General features: G+C 35.2%; 1 protein-coding gene across 1 annotated transcript in view; it reads left to right on the top strand.

Annotated features, from left to right (window-relative positions):
- LOC149549321 (Tic22-like family protein) overlaps nt 1-17,843 on the top strand; it is a 139,820-nt gene that overhangs the window by 76,626 nt on the left and 45,351 nt on the right. The gene's annotated exons all lie outside the window — the stretch shown is intronic.

Genomic DNA, 17,843 nt, shown 5'->3' with positions numbered 1-17,843 from the left:
AACCTAGGGATTTCAAATTATGAAGTGTCTTTCTACTTTGTTTCCACTTTACGATTGATAATGCACAGGACAGTGATATTGTGGCTATTTTTTTCATATTTAATGCTTGGAGTCATGGATATCTCCATAAAATCTGTACTCAAGTCCCAAATAAACTGATATTTCCCATGCCTGTGCCAGAAATGACGTCTGTGTTTGTAACTTAGCATGAATCACGTGTTCCAGAATTGTCTTCCATTGTGTCTTTAGGCTATTAGCTATTTGTAGAAAGTAACACAATCTATTACTTTCTTCCTTTCTTGGTTCTTCATCTCTTGATTATTGAAGTTTATCTTTTTCTAAACCATCTAATATATTATATTTTTGCCATGCTTTGCAGTTGAACGAACAATCTTATTTTGCTGTACATGCTACATTTGCAGTGTCACTTTCCACCTTACAATGCTTTGCTTCATCCTTTAGCTCATCTAATTGTTCAGTATTGTCAAACCATATGTCACTGCCAAGATTTAGACAACAATCTGATTCAAACCTGATTTTTTAATCAACAGCAACATCTCTAATGACGTGAATCAGATACATGTCACAATCAAGAAGTCTACATGCCTTGATTATGATTCCTCTTCTCATCCAGAACCAAAACAGATTCAAGTGATCTAAAACCTCAGAGATGTCTTATCATGAGCTTTCTCCTGTACCAAGCTTCTTCAAATGTGATATTTTACACTACATTGGCTGAACACTTGTTTAACGAGTACATCATACCATGTACCACTTGTGATCTATGCCACAAGGTTTGCCAAATTTAACCCATTAAGTTTGAATTTCTGTAAACTTAAAGAAAATTGAAAAAAATGTTCTAGTTCACCCTAATGTTTCTACATAAAATCTTGGGGTTTTATGATTAAAATATAAATAGAAAGGCATTGTCCACCAAAGTTTTTTGGCACGTGAAAATCTGTTTTGATTTTTAAATTTTTGCAAAATCAGACTCCAAACTGCCGTTTTGAATGGAAAGGTTGTGGTTGCTGGTGTAGAAGCACATATGACGGCTGCAGGAGCTAGAGAGGGCTGCATAACTCCATCTAAATTCTAAATGTTTTGTTTCCCCTTTATTTTTTGCATAGTTTGTAATTATTTTGATTTTTCTGAAAACTTAGTACATCAAGTTTTGAAATTTGACAATTTTTTTATTCTTTTTTAAACTAACATTGAATATATTAACATTTTAAAAATGCATAAGTTAGATTTTTAATAACTAACATCATGATTTGCCAACATGTCAAGAAATGGCTTGTTTTTTGAGCATGAGTTTTTCTTGGTTTGATTCAAGAGTATAGGGATGATTTGCTGACAAAACCTCCCTGGGTTTTTTTTAGAAGGTATTCTCCAAAGCTTCCTCAGATTGTGGTGAAAAATCCCAAAGCAATATTTTTTTCCAAAGCATCAAATTTCTAAAAAGACATCACAAATTGTTAAAAATTGCCAAACATATTGAACGGCTAAAAAATTGCCAAAAGTATTTAGTCCCAATAACTTTTCACTGGCTTAGCTTAATGGCTCAGTTGAATAATGTTTGACATGGTGAGCGGGATAAACCTAAGCCCTTGCAACGCCTTGATCATTTAGGCATTCAGCTTTATTCCTTAGCTTTCTATTTTTGGCACACTTGATGCATACCAAAGTTGCCGATTCGGGTACAGGTATGAGCATGTGGTATAGATTCAGGAACAACAAATTATAGATATAAAATAGAACTGTATAGCTATAATAAGAGTGATAATCATAAATCCATAATTGCCAATAAATAATGTTTTTTAATACGTCATAATATCATATTCATAATTTGTAAAAATGATAATATTCAACTCTCAAAATGTCATTACACAACAAAAATCAAATTACAAGCCATGTGTAATATCGAATTCCATATTCATCTTCAGCAGAAGCGTCAAGGTCAACATCTGGTTCAACTTTATTTGAACCACAATTCTTTAGATTGCCATTCCCACTAGCCATGTTTGTGTCATGTGCAAGTGTTGCCTTATGATCATTTATGGAGACTTGGGCAAGCTGTGCAACTATAACTTAAAACAAGCACATTCAGGGGCTAGATCTGATTCTTGTCGCACTCTCATGTGATTATGTTGCCTATGTGACAGTACAGAAATATGATTGTATGTAGACCAAATCCTCTCCATTTTTGCACCCAAATGATTGTGCTCGACTGAGTGGATGGAGCAGCATGCACTCCAATTCCACTCAGCTGAAGAAGAACTTGCAACCTGTTGACCTTTCATACAACATTTAATATTTAATTTTATTCAAGAATCAAAACTTAAAAAGCTAAAACATAAATTTTTGAAATAAATTTATTTTAATATGGTAGAATTGAATGAAAAACAATAGAATCAAAAAACAAAAAAAATTCATACTTGGGAGACAATTTTACTTGGAAGAGGCTGCAAGAAAGTGGAGCCTTGGCCACGTACATACTAGTTCTCATTATCACTCTTTTGGTATGAAGAGTTGAAACATCATAATTTCTTGAAAATACGAATTTCAAAAAGTCCCTTGAGACAATATTTTGTGTTTCATCATTTGACTATATATTTCTAAATGTAATGTTTTAAATAGTAATTCCACATCTCTATATGGTGCCACCCTGTAATTTCCCCATTTTGAGAAAGCAATTGGAGTCAATGGATTTTGCCTATCACCGGGTCCTCGTAGGCTAACATTAGTGATTAGACGACCTTGTTGTGGAGTTATTTAGCTCACCAGAGGACAATTGTGCGTGTCTCTCCAAAGCCTCCATATATTCTAAAGCTAAGTTGTTAAGTGGGGTTTTGTTCCATTTTGAGGGATTTACTGTTTATAGCAAGTCAATGCATGATTCCAATGAGCTCAGATGATTTAGAGGAGTTATATGATGCTTTTAGATGTTATTTCTAACTTACGAATTGGGCTCCAAGATTCTTTGGGGGAGTGGCTATTTTCAGAAAGTCACCCAGTTGGGATCATTCATCATATTTCATCATAATGATCACTCCTATGTGGTCGGATTTTTCACAAAGTCATATGCATTATTTGTTATTATTTAATTATGTGAGCTAAGGTTGCTATTTCTATTGAAATTATTTAATGGGCACCTTGGTATTATAATTCTTCGGAACTGGGATGAGTAGTTTTAAATCATGGGCACATGAAACAAGGACTTTGTGTGTCAGGATGTTATTATTGTTGATGTTTTTGTAGCTTCAATCAGATAAATTCTATATATATATATACATACATACTTATATATATATACATATATATACATACATATATATATATATATATATATATATACATACATATATATATATATATATATATATATATATATATATATATATATATATATATATATATATATATATAAAATATTTAATACTATGTGAGATATAATATTATACATATAAATATAAGATACATACATACGTACGTACGTATATATATATATATTAAGGAAATCATTTCTAGTTGTTAAGGGTTGAAACCCAATTAGAGATCAGGGATGAAGAGACACCTTTTCATGAGACATACCCGTGAATGGGCATGTCTTCACCTCGTGGAGACATGTACGCTCATAGATATGTCTATTCATATCCTTTATAATGCAGATCTGATGCCAAGGAAAGACATCGAAATTAATATATTTTTTGCCCTTTGGAGTTTAGTGAGGACAAATATCAGATTCAGAAATATAATTCAATATTCAATATTTATCAATATTGAATTGTCATTTCATACACATTTGCAGAGATCCTCTTAAACTCAAGATGGTATCAGAGTGAGGTTGCAAATAAATAGAATGAAAAAAAATAAAAAAATGTCATAGTGTTTGGCTGGTTGCAAAAGTTGATGTCCGAGGTGGCAGTGTATTGTTGCCTTGCAGAGTCTAGGAATTTTCTTCTGCACGGCACATTGTTCACTGTACCGCAATACATGACTATGTGCAAATTATAACTACTTGCCAATTCATGATATTGACTATTGGGAATTGCTCCAGAAACATAAGGCTAATCGCTGAAAGATAATTATAATTCTCTGAAAGATGAAACAAGTCATTAACAATTCCAATATACAGAGCGTCGGTGAGTATGTTGGAGTTATACATAGCTCATATGAAACAACAAATATTGGATGCATTTGTTGAAGGAGCTCAATGAAAGATTTTCAGCAATGATTCCATGATACAACAATTTAATCAAACACTATCAATCTCATTGTTTTGGAATAGAAAGTATGAAATCAACTTCAAAAGGAATGTTCTAGGCTGCGGCAATGATAGAAAGTGTCGAGAGTTTGGAAGACAACATACAATAAATATATCGATCCACTTGATAAAAGAAAAGGAACAGGAGTGGCCAACGTAAGGAGGTATGAAAATGACCATGTCGTTCTTTCTTCAGCGGTGCCTACAAAGGAGGATATATATTATTCTAAGACAACTCAATAAATGACAAGTTTGTAAGTAGCAAATCAGCAAACAAATGAAATAACTACTAGATTTACACACTTACTAATCTTAAGGGAGACAAAGTCCAATAGTTAACTATGAATGCCAATAATAAAAGAATATAATGAGCAACAACAAAATAAGACAATGGTTTCCAATAACCAACATAAGTTTAAGGCAGATGTTTGAACATAAATATCATTGATTTGTCAGGTTGTATCTGCTCTTGTTCACGACAACAATATGAAGACAAATTGAAGATGTGTTTTCATCTTATATTCAAATCAAAAGGAGATCTAATAGCCATTGAACATCAAAGGAATAGGAAGTGGAATGAAAAGAATTAAAGTAAACAAAAGATAAGATGATTTCAGAACCAGAGGGGAAATAATTTCAGTCGTTTCTGTGATAAAAATAATAGGGATCAAAGAGGAAGAGGAAGAGGAAGAGGTTAAGGACTGGGAAGAGGAGGTTTTTGTGTGACATGTTTCCATTGCGAAGGAGGACATGGAGCGTATGACTGTCGTGAACATCAAGGGAGAACCAGTAGAAGACTTGCGGGCAATGTAGAAGTTGCCTCTATAGACAAAGATGCCAAATCTTCACATTCTAAAATGCCGAAAGAGGAGAAGTCCTGGTTACTAGAAGAGCCTTGCTAAGTGATGAGGATGAACCAAATACAGGAAGAATTTGTTATGCACTAGGTGCAAATGTAATGGTTAAGTATGCAATGACATTATTGATAGTGAAAGCATAGATAATCTTGTTTATGAGGAAATGGTTAATAAGTTTAAGTTAGAAAGAAAGAGGCATCTGAACCCCTATCGAATTGCTTGGTTGCAAAAGGATCATGACGCCTTGGTTAATGAACAATATTTGGTAAATTTTAAGATTGGGAATTGTCATGATGAGGTTCTTTCTGATATTATGCCTATGGGTATTTTCCATTTGTTGTTGGGAAGGCCCTGACAGTTTGATCATTGTGCAGTATACGATGGATATGAAAATACATATTCTTTGACAAAGGATAGAGTGCGACTCAAGCTACAACCATTGAAGGAAACAAAAGAAAATGTATGTAGTAATGCCCAAATATGTTTAGTCCATGGAAGAAAGTTTGTAGAAGGTATGAGGCATGCAACATGAGCATATGTGTTTTGCTTGAATTCCAAAAAATGGTAAAGATGAAGTAGAAGATGTATCTATAGAAGTTTCAGGTTTGTTGGATGAGTTTAAGAATATTGTTTCCGATAATGTGCTTGATGGATTACCACCAACAAGAAAGATCAGTCATTAGATGGATCTAGTTGCAAGAGCTGGTTTACCGAATAAGGCATATCACAATTGACTCAAGTAGAAAGTGAATAATTGAATAGACAAGTACAAGAGTTGTTGTAGAAGGGCTTGATTCATGAGAGCTTGAGTCCATGTGTTGTACCAGTAGTAGAAGTACCCAAGAAAAATTAAGAATGGAAGATGTGTATAGATTCTTGAGTCATCAACAAGATCACTATTAAGTAAAAATTTCGCTAGCCAAGGATGAATGATATTATGAATTATTTGAAAGGATCTATTTATTTCACATAGATAGATTTGAAGAGTGGATATCACCAAATCCAGATCATAGAAGGAGATGAATGAAAGACAACCTTCAAGACAAAGGAGGGCTTGTATGAGTGGTTAGTCATGCCTTTTGGGCTAACCAATGCATTAGGTGCATTTGAATGAGGTACTCAAAGAGTTTCTTGGTAAGTTTGTCATTGTTTATTTGGATGACATTTTGATCTTTAGTAAGACATTGGAAGAGCATATTATGCACATTCCTAGGGTGTTTGAGAGTTTAAGGGACGACAAAGTACTGATTAATTTGAAGAAGTGTAGTTTTCTGATGGAGTTAGTATGTTTGGGATTTGTAGTCTCAGCAAAAGATGTAAAAATGGACCTAGAGAAGGTGAAGGCTATCATCAAATGACCCACCCCAAGGAATGCTAGTGAGGTAAGATCTTGCCATGGTTTGGCTAGCTTTTACAGAAGTTTATCAAAAGTTTTGGTAGTGTCTGTGACCCTCGACTAAAACAATGAGAGAGGATAGGAAAGAGTTTAAGTGGACTAAAGGAGTAGACACACATTTTGAATTTTTGAAACAAAAGGTTATATAAGGACCTGTTTTAGCGCATTCTGATTTTAGTAAGGTGTTTCAAGTAGATTGCGATGCTAGGGGTAATGCCATTATAACTATTTTGAGCCAAGAAGGTAGACTTATTGAAATGATGCCAAAAGAATTTTTTTTGTTTTGGGTCAAGAGTTTTGTGCTGTAGTTTGGGCATTGAAGAAGTGGAGACATTATCTTTTGCTAATAAGTTTGTTTTATTTATTGATCATCAAGCTTTGCAATATATGAATAGTCAAGGAAAATTGAATCAACGACATTTGAAATGGGTTGAGTTTTCACATAGTTACACTTATTTTTCAAACATGGGAGTGGAAAGTCTAATAGGATTGCAAATGCTCTTAGTAGGAGACAGAATTTGTTGGCAAAGATGCAGATTGTGTTTGTTGGGTTCAAGGAACTCAAGCGTTTATATCCAAAGGATCCTAATTTTGGTGAAGCTTGGATAGCTTGTACAAAACTTGTTACTGTAGACATAACCAAATGGTTGAATTTCATCATCTAGGATGGTATGTTATTTAGAGGTAGTCAATTGTGCATTCTAAGGAGTTCTATGAGGGAGAATCTCATCAAGGAGAAGCATAGTGTAGGGTTGGCTGGACATTTTGGTTGAGTCAAAACCATTGCTTTGGTTAGTGAGAATTATTATTGACCACAATTGCAACAAGATGTCAAGAAGTTTGGACAGAGTTGTAGAATATGTCAGATGGAAAAGGGAGCAAAGCAAAATACAAGGTTATATCAGCCATTACCTGTACTAGATAATTCATGGAAGGATATCATTATGGACTTTGTTCTTGGTTTACTAAGGACTTAGAGAGGGCATGATTCGATTTTTGTGGTGGTTGACAGGTTTTCGAAGATGACACATTTCATTCCTTGCTAGAAGACTAATGATGTTGTTCATGTGGCACAATTGTTTATCTACCAAAGAGCATAGTTTCAGTTCGAGACACCAAGTTCGTTGGGTACTTTTGGAGAGCATTGTGGAAGAATTTAAGATAGATTTGAAATTTAGCTTAACCCATCATCCACAAATTGATGAACAAACAAAAGTGGTGAATTGGAGTTTGGGGAACTTGTTGAGATGCTTGGTTGGAGATAATTCAAGGGGATATGATTTGATTTTACCACAGGCAAAATTTGCATATAACAATTCTGCCAATTGGAGCACTGGTAAATCACCATTCTAGATAGTATATGGACGTAGTCTTAGAATTGCTCCCGAATCAAGGAAGTTGGACAAAGGGGAGACAAGTAGTGTTAGAGTTGAAGATTTTGCAGAACACTTGAAGAACGTGCATGAGGACACGTGGAAGCACATTACTAAAATGAAATATATAATACAAAGCTAAGGCAGATGAAAAAAAGGAGGCATAAGGATTTTTAGATTGGAGATAAAGTCATGGTTCATTTAAGAAAGGAGATATTTCTTGGGGAACATATAGTAAGTTGAAGATGAAGAAGTTTGGAACATGCACGATAGCGAATAAACATGATTCAAGGAATGCATATGAAGTAGAATTGTGCAGTGAACTAAATATTCCACCAATTTTTAACATTTCGGATCTGACAAAATATCACAATGGGGGTGTTGGAAATGAGGTCAAAGAAGCACTGTGGAATATTCCAGTAACTACTTAAGCTACACAAAAGATTGAAGATATTTTGCATAGTCGTGTTAATAGATGCACAAGAGACATGACATATGAAGAATATTTGTTCAAATGGAAAGGAAGACCTGTTGAAGATTCATCATGGCTATCAAGGGGGGAGGCTAATCATCTTGGTTTTCCTTTCAACACCTAAGATGTGACAGGGCCATTTCTTAAATTATCCCAAGTGCCTGATATAGGAGAATCCTAGGTGCAAAGGCAATCTTGCATCACTCAAAAACATTTCTAGTTTGTCTTTCAATATGTGCAAAGTTGCTATTTGTGGAAGTTTATTATTTTTAGTAAGTTGGTCGTTCGAGCTCAAAATGTTCTGATTTCTTCCTTGGAGGTTCATTTTAGTTATATCAGCCTGCCATTAAAGTTTCATTACAATATCAAGTCTATTTGTGAAGTTATTGACTTTTTTAGCATTGGCAGCAGGGTAAAAAAACTTTGAACTCAATTTCGAAGGCTTTAGAGGCTCCAAAAGGGGTCAAATCTCAGCTAGTTGTAGCTTTCAACAATCAAGCGCTGTAGAGAAGTTTGTGGTATTTTCGAAATGGGGTCATTATAGTCAATCAAAGCAACTAGTGATGAGTTATGGTATTTGGAAGCCTTGCCATTTGAAATGGACGGAAAATGAATTTCCTTAAAAAATTCTTTTGAGTTCTAAAAGTTGTTGCGGCCTACTCTAATGTAATAAACTAAGAATAGTAATAATATTTTAGAGTTGGTTGGCCTCAAGGTCTAGGGTTAAAATTTCTAGATCATTCTTGGATGGTGGAAAATTGCCTATATAAAGAAGACACATAGGGTTGTCTAGGACAGTTCTGGGGATGTTTATGGTGGCTCTAGCTTACAAAATATTGTAAGGGAAATGCCCATGTGGCTATGGATGTTATATTTCTAAAATTTGTAATTCCACACTTTTAGAGATAATAAGAAGCGAATTTTCTGTTCTTGCAACTTTTTGTTATTTCTCTATTTCTATTGTGTGTTTGTGTTATTAAGGGGAGTACCCATCATCATTCCCTCTGATGGGTTTGATCATGTTGAAGTTGGACTATGGAGTTCTCAACTTCCTCAATAATGATCTGCACTTCTTGGGCTGATTCATTATGCATGTTGACCTTACAAATGTGACTTAGTGACCTTACAAATGTGACTTAGTGGCCATTTGTGTTGGCAAGTGAAACAAAGCTTCTCCTTCCTCATTTGATTCTTACTCATTTTTGGTGATCCTACGACCTGTAAGCCCATAGAAATTAGCTCACTGTCCATCATGTGACCCTTGAACCTTTCTATTTTATGTTCAATCAAATCCTCAGTGAGCTCATACGCCATAGGTGAGATTTTATGTCACCTCTCCAAATGGCTAGCAATTCTGATTGTAATTGGTTACATATGTTGTCATCCTCTTCCAATATTAATGTCATGATTGTTTTGATGCAAAATCTCACAATGTCTTGATGATGTTTCCTAATTTCTCACAAGAGACATTGAAACAATTGACAAATCATCTCTTCACCACCAAGGTCCAACATAGGAGTGAAAAATCTGGTTTTTGCCATGAGTTCTAAGATCTTTACCTTTTTACCAATCACAGGGTCCTTGTTATCGTGTAGTCCACATAGAAGGTGTCATAATTCTAATAATCTCACTGAGACAAGTAGCAACTATTTATCTCATATTTTCATATGGGTGTTCCATTACTGTATGCTGGACTAATATTACCATTGAGGGCTGCAAAGCCCAGTTCAATAACCTCTAATTGGAGCAGTCCACTTTGGATAAATATGAAGCCAACTCTTCCAGATTTGAAAGTATACCATCCAAAGATTTTATGGAACCCGATTGCAATCAAATTACATAAAGTCCATTTCCAACTTCTTTTTCTTTTTGCAGGTCTCTAAGTTGTTTACCACTAAAAGTCTCATTAAACTCCTTGGAGAATGCCTTGTTCTTCAGATTCTCCTTCGTCTTTAATCCGAATTCTGATGCCCTGAAGATTATAATAGTTTCCACTAAAAATTCCTGCTCTTTAACTCAATTCAGATCCAAGGATCCCCACCCTTCCAACAAAGTGTTTGTTGTCTTTGAATTTTAAATACTGTATGATCTACCACTTACTCTGTCCAAATTTTTTACCTTATTTGGAAACTCCAAATTATAATTCAGACATTATGTCAATAGTTCATTGCAAAGTGTGTTTGTTTTCTCAACAACAATTTGATACTGGAGGAACTTTTAAAAGAATTAACAAGTGTAAGATGCACAACCACTGTTGTGTTTGTTTTCTCAACGACAATTTGATACTGGAGGAACTTTCAAAAGAATTAACAAGTGTAAGATGCACAACCACTGTAATAACCTGCCTTGTTGTGCGTCTGATTTTTGAAAGTTTTCAGCTGATGGGGATATGTCAAAAAGTTTGTATGCAGCCATTCAGACTGAGTTTCCTGGTTATTCTTTGTGATCTAGCAATAACTTGGCTTAAAGAACATGCAATTTTCAGAAATATCTGAGCTAACAACTTCCAAGACTTCACAAATCACAAGATATATTTTCAGGACTCATGAAGAATTAGAAAAATATTTTCAGAACCCAGATTTCTTCTAATTACAGTGATGACAAATCATTTGCGTGCCTGATACACATTAGGAGAACACATTATTCAGATTTACACAACAATGTCTTAAGTTAGCATACCAGGACCACTCAGAAATTGACAAAGTTTGCAGATGAGTTGCTTGCAGGTCTGGAGGTGCCTAGCCTGTGTCGAATTGCTTACCAGCTCCAACTCTCTGTAAGTCCCAGTGATTGCCGGTTTAGCTAGACCAGATTCTAGTATTGTTAGAGACTTCTTTTCTGATTTCCCAATGACTCAATGAAACACCCGTTATGCTTGTTTTTGCAATTCTGTGTCATCACAATCTGAAACATCAGAGTTGATTCCTTCAATCTTGTTAAAATCTGTGGTCTCCTCACACTGCAAAGATGAAATTGTTCAGTGCAATGATCCTTTCCTCATTCATTTGCTGAACGGAGGATGAGATTTGGCCATACCCAAAAACTTAGTTGTATTCTGTAACGACAATGGGTACTGTTCATGGTGCCAAACAAATACTTCCAACTGGGATTTTTCCTTCCCGACTATGGCAAAGAGGAATACATTTTATTTCAATGTTTATTTACAAATATCTGCCTCATACTATACAGTCTTTGATTTATTAAATCCATCAATTTTTTTTCATATTATTTATTGCCAATAATGCCCGACAAACAAGGGAACTAATGGAAACGCTGCTCTATAAAAATCAAGCCTAGGAATATATACCTTGAAATTATTGATTGGTACATCAATTAAAATACGTAATAAACTTCCAGAATGGATCGGAAATAATAAACTTGAGTAATATTTTTCCTATTTCTGCCTGTTTTAACCTTAATAATTTAAATCGCAACAGCCCGTAGTATATAAAAAATTGAAGGCGCACACAAATATTGTCAAAGTCAAATACTATTCTTGACACATTGAAGTAATTAAACCTTTCGAAATGAATGAGCCCAATAAATTGAAGATGTGTGATTGCAAGTCTTCAAAATTGAGGAATTTGGTCCCACCATGAATTGTGTCTATATTGATCGATGACCAATTAAGCCTTATGTGAGCTGCTGGTACTTAATATTTATTCTTTCTCCATTGAATTATCGGCCCAAACAAAATTAATCGCCAAACATTAGCCTTCCTTCAATACTTTATATTTCAGTTCCCATTTTGGAATATTTGACAGTGCGATTGTTTAAGAGTCCGTCTCTAAAGAGAAACACTGTCTTCTCTGATATCAAGATTTTTGGAAAGTCCTTCTACCTGTATGTAATGGCACTAATTGATTCAGATCCCTGTTGAAAACACCTGGAGTGTTACGATTCTGCCAAGAATGATCAATGGCTTTGCTATTGGTTCTCTCAGAGCTTCTACATGTGTTACTTATTTTGCTTTCATCGAACTCAATACATATTTTGCCTTCGAAGGCCCGAATGCCTCATAGATTTCTCTTGACAACTCAGAATTAATATTCATTCATCCACTGACTTCCAGAATGAATTTGTATTGAAACTACAACACCAAACATGTTTTTATGAACCAGTCAGCAGTACAAAGGGTTCGAATGAGGTATTCGACCTTCCGTGTTATATTTCCAACATATTCTTGTTTTATTCTATTTAAGATTTAAAAATGTTTGATTTCAATCTCCAGTTTATATAATAAAGATCACACCAATAGTCTTCTTCAGACTTATAATGGTGAAATACTTGTGGCCTTTGTCTTTTAATATTCTATCAACCTAAACAAGTGTCTCTTCTCCGTTTCTATTCGAAAGAAAATCCTCCTTCATGGTCAAAACCCACTAGATGATATTTTAATCACTAACAAGAGTCCATACATTTTGTCTGCTTAAATGCTCTAATGGTGATTCACATTAATATTTTAGGCTGATAATTATATGTTTTCGGCAGTTGGCTCACAAAAAAAAATGATAATAGTTTCTTGTCCAACTTTAATTAAAATATCAATCTTTACTTCTATCGCTTCTAGAAATTCTAATAAAACCTTCTGTAATATTTTTGCATACACCTCATAGGCTGGTAGGATTGATGCTCTAATGCCACTATAATATCCCACTGGATATTATTCCCAACTTTTTCACCAACAAATTTCAGAAAGAAACATATATATTTTTTGCAAATAAAACCAACAATATAAACCAACAAATGCTCACTAAGATACTCAGCTTAAAAAAACTTCAGATTTGCTATTGTATTATAAACCAACAATACAACATGCATAGAAAATCCAAGCTTAGAAACAACAACAACAACAGTCAGATTGGAGATACGTAGAAAAGTGTTAAAACCCCTACCGGTTATAGCTTATTCAAACCTCCATTTCTTCCACAATTCAAAGGTTTGACATTTCGCCAAACACTTGGCACACAACTTTGTTTGTATTGGGTCTATTTGTTTCCTCTCATGAAAGATAGCTTGAAATGCAATAGTAGAAAAATAACTCTTTGACAACAAATTACGCTTATTGCATTATTTCAAAGCCTCTATTACAATTCCTTATTCACTGAAAATATACTTTGCAAAGTTTGAACCAATTATCAATACTCACTAACTCTGAAATTATAATCAGACATACAACAAACCCTTAGGGCCCGTTTGGTTGCTGGAATACAACATGAATAGGAATGGAAAATTAGAATTCATTTTGTATTCTCTGTTTGGGGCGTCAAATCAGAATTGGGAATAGGAATACGTATTCCCATTTTGACCCCAAAATGAGCATTTATCAATTCTCAAAAATACTTGTAATTGGAATAGCTATTCCTATTCCCAATCTCATTCCTCCAAATTGTATAATCTTTTCGAATCCATGGTTAAGCAGGTTATGAAATAAATCATATTGGCACTGCTTGAAATCTGTTCCGTCTTCCAATTGCTTGACAAACAAATGAAGATCGAACCAGACGATCCAGAGGTACTCAAGGCAACGACCCTGAAAGACAACATCGATTTGAAACACGCCAAATTCTTCAGAGATCTCTTGACAGCATAAATTCATACGGCAACTTGTCTTCTGGTATAAAATCCGACATGCCCACAAGCAATGCATTTTTGTTCTTAAGAATAGAATCTCTGGATGTCAATCATTTGCCGCCGCTTGTTTCAGATCTGAAGGTAAGATGATTTCACACAACCATTTTCACAGAGATCTATACTGCAACTCTGGCCATCAAGGCAATAATGTCGGTGCAGGACACAACCTCTAGGCATTGCTTTTCTACAGCAGTCTTGGCATCATCAATGAGACCCCCCTCAGCGTTAGATTTGGAGTTGCATTCTTTTCCGCAGTGCTATTCGCTGAATTCAACAGTACAGATCCATCGCCAATGCAAAAAACAGTGAGAAGCTATGTGTATAACAAGTGTTAGTATTATATGAAGCAGAAATCAAGCGTTACATGAGTGATAAACGAAGCAAGGTGGGTGATAAATGAAGCAGCTCTCAGTGCCCTAAACGCTAGATTAGCATATTCTAGATTTTCAGTTTTGTACAACCAAACATGGAAGTAACATAGTCCCAATCAAATTTTCAATTCCCATTCACAATCTGCATTCTCATTCTCATTCTCAATTCTAATTTCTCAATTCCTATACCAGCAACCAAACGGGCCCTTACAAATTCAATTGGACATCCAAATTATTAAATTTCTAAGAACCTGATAATGCTGACCAAATGCAAGCTGTTGTAGTCACATAAGCTGCCTTCCCAAAGCCTCTCAAGGCTGCCATCACAAGTTGTAGAACTCCCTCGTAGACTGGTGCAGCCTGATAATCTGAAATATGCCCAGAATGAAGACTCCAATGATGAGTGCAGGCCCAGATTCAAGCCGCAGCCTTGCAATTTATTTTACTGTTACTCAAAATATGAAACGTTGGCTCTCAATATTTAGATGCATCCCTCCAAGAGAGGTCACAGGTTTCTTCCAAACAATTGCAGGCCTCTAATTATTAGCAGCAGGCCTTTAACCATTAACAACAGGCCTCACAGATTCGAACAGCAGGTCTGGAGCAAAACACAGATATCTCCAGCACTAGCCGCACAAGGCAAATAAAGGAAAGTGCTGGTGTGAACAGGAAATCCAACGCCAAACAACAACTCCACCCACTAGCTCTTGCAATTGCCCAATTATAAATTCAACCACCAATTCAATAGCCAACAATGTCTTTCAACCACAGTAAGTACAGTTTTGAAAGACTATAATAAATCTCAGAAGTCCACAATACCTCAGCTGTGAAGTCAAATTCCCTTCTCAGAATCTCAAACTCAACCCTTTTACTTCAACAAGGGCATCAAATATCAGAACCTTAGAAAAGCCACAAAGGCAACAAAAGAAAAGAAATATTCAAGCATGCTTTTCTCAACAAATGGGCTCGTATTTATAACCTCCAAATGCCCTTTTGTTGCCAAAATGTAACTTCACTCAAGAAGCTTCACCACACAACATTAACTAGAAGCTTCCTTTAGATTCTCTCACTTGACTTGGCTTAACTAATTAATAAATGGCACTTTCCAATGATAACTCTCAACTTAAGTGAAATTACTTTATAATAAGCCATTTAATAATTAATAATAATTTGGCCACTAAAAATATAATAACTCCCAAAATAAGCATCATTTAAATATGTCGTCTGAAATAAGAGTCATACCTATTATTTCTCCATGTGATCAAATGCACTTTCCAAAAATAGAAAGGGTCAGCCATTTAATAATTAATAATAATTTGGCCACTAAAAATATAATAACTCCCAAAATAATCATCATTTAAATATGTCGTCTGAAATAGGAGTCATATCTATTATTTCTCCATGTGATCAAATGTACTTTCCAAAAATAGAAAGGGTTCATCTCGATAAACACCAACTTACCACAAATAGTAAGTACACAAAACTAAGCCCAAACGAAGTCTAATCTAAGCCAAATGAAGACCAATCTGTAGCTTACTGAAATGTAGAAAAGATAAGACCCTCCCAAGCCAAGCCATACCATAGAAGACCCTCTATCCACAATAATTAGCCTACGAGGATCACAATAATAGGCTAATCCCTGAAACTCCAATGTTGGGAAAAATGGAGACAGTACAAAAAGAACTTGAAACACCAAATGTGAACTTTGATGCGAATCCGCCTCTAGTGCTAGGTTGGTGTCTGATCTGGCGAGTCGAGTCTGAAGGTTTCGGTCCTCAGGTTCTGAAGATGAAGCTAAACACTTCATAGATTTCTCCAAGAGAAAACTCAAGACAAAGTCAATATCCAAGCATGTCCAAAACTAACTATTTTTTCTTTTAAGGACCCAGCCTGTGACTCTTACACTTCCCTCTTCTTGTACTTGTCCTTTAGCCAATTCGTCTCTTATTAACCCCTTTTATAATATTAAGTCGACTTTTTAATAATGTTGCATTAAGTCGTCCATTATATATATATATGGGTTGGCCTATTAATTCTTCAATGTCCCAAAAAAGGCGACATTACAAGTGAACAGATCACCCTTTGCTTCCACATAGTTTTTCTGTTTGGCCACAATGAGGTCTCTCTCCTCAGCCTCAAGTATCATCTTCTGAATGCATGCAGTGAGGCCCTCCATGACCTCTCCACTAGGATCTCAAAAGACAAAATTAATATGTTAGTGAAACAACTAAGAAAGCTATGTAAATTAGTTTCAATAATTTTAGACATCACTCAAAGTCAAAATAATCAAAAAACCTACGAGGGTTTGATTTATTTTTTTCAATTAGAGTTTCTTCAAAAAAATAGTTAAAAATTCAGCAAAACTTGTCAAAAATAGTGTTAAATCTTGTTCTAATGAGTCAAATTTATTTTTGACTACTTAGGAATGATTTTTTATTCATCTAAATGCAACAAAAAATAAATGCAATGTTTTAAAAAACATAGAAAGAGAATCAGAAAACTTACCTGAAATTGATTTTTTTCTTCAAAAACTATCTCAAATCTGCTTCAAATCCACAATAAATCGACTGAAATTAGTTAGCAAGGGCTCTGTAGACTATTTTCCCCCTCTCAGAAAAATAGAAGCACACAAATTGCAAATAAAATAAGACGGTGGCCATTTTATGCTGTAAACTCTGGCAGTTGACAACGGGTAAGTTCTTGGTACAGACTTGTCGAGCTTTGCCTGCAAGTAGTAGTTGTTAAAATTCGCAGAGTGAAACAACTTGGCAATTACTCTGCAAGTATGCCATCTATGGCTGTAAGAAATCAACAATGCAATGACTAAGTTTAACTCAAAGGTCACATCACGATTCATCAAATGATTCAAATTTCAAACACTAACAGGTAACAATGTAAAGCGTGTGTGTATTCATGGTTTTGAATGAACATGAGGTTTTCAATCATGAACAGAAATTTTTCAACGCCTACCTTCAACCATGATTCTTGAACCATGTTGTTTCTCTTGCAAGAATGAAGAATATCCTAGCTTGCAGCCTTGCTCCCTCTCCTTTCAGCTCAGTGTCTACTAACTCCAGATCAGTCTCTACGCCTTTTTCTATAAGTTTTTGAGAGCCCTTGGGGATTTGGGACAAATTAGAGTTGGGATAAGTCACTTCAAAGTGACTTTTATACTTTATTTTAATAAAGACTTGCATTTTTCACCTTTGTTGCGTGAATTTTCTGCACCTGCCCTATAAGGTTGAGGGATGTCCAGGAGTCTCAGGGACATCCCCACATTTCCACAGCAAGAAACATTTCAGAAATGTCCTTGAAATTAAGGGTCTGTGATGGTGTTGGAGGGAATAAAGACTTTCATTTTTCTCCTCTGTTGCGTGAATTTTCTGCACCTGCCCTATAAGGTTCAGGGATGTCCAGGAGTCTCAGGGACATCCCCACATTTTCACAGCAAGAAACATTAGAAACGTCCTTGAAAT

The sequence above is a fragment of the Cupressus sempervirens genome, chromosome 7, assembly GCF_028749045.1.
Source record: "Cupressus sempervirens isolate cs-2001-9-10 chromosome 7, ASM2874904v1, whole genome shotgun sequence".
Lineage (NCBI taxonomy): Eukaryota > Viridiplantae > Streptophyta > Pinopsida > Cupressales > Cupressaceae > Cupressus > Cupressus sempervirens.
The sequence above is the reverse complement of the archived record's forward strand: the minus strand, read 5'-3'. Positions and strand labels throughout refer to the sequence as shown.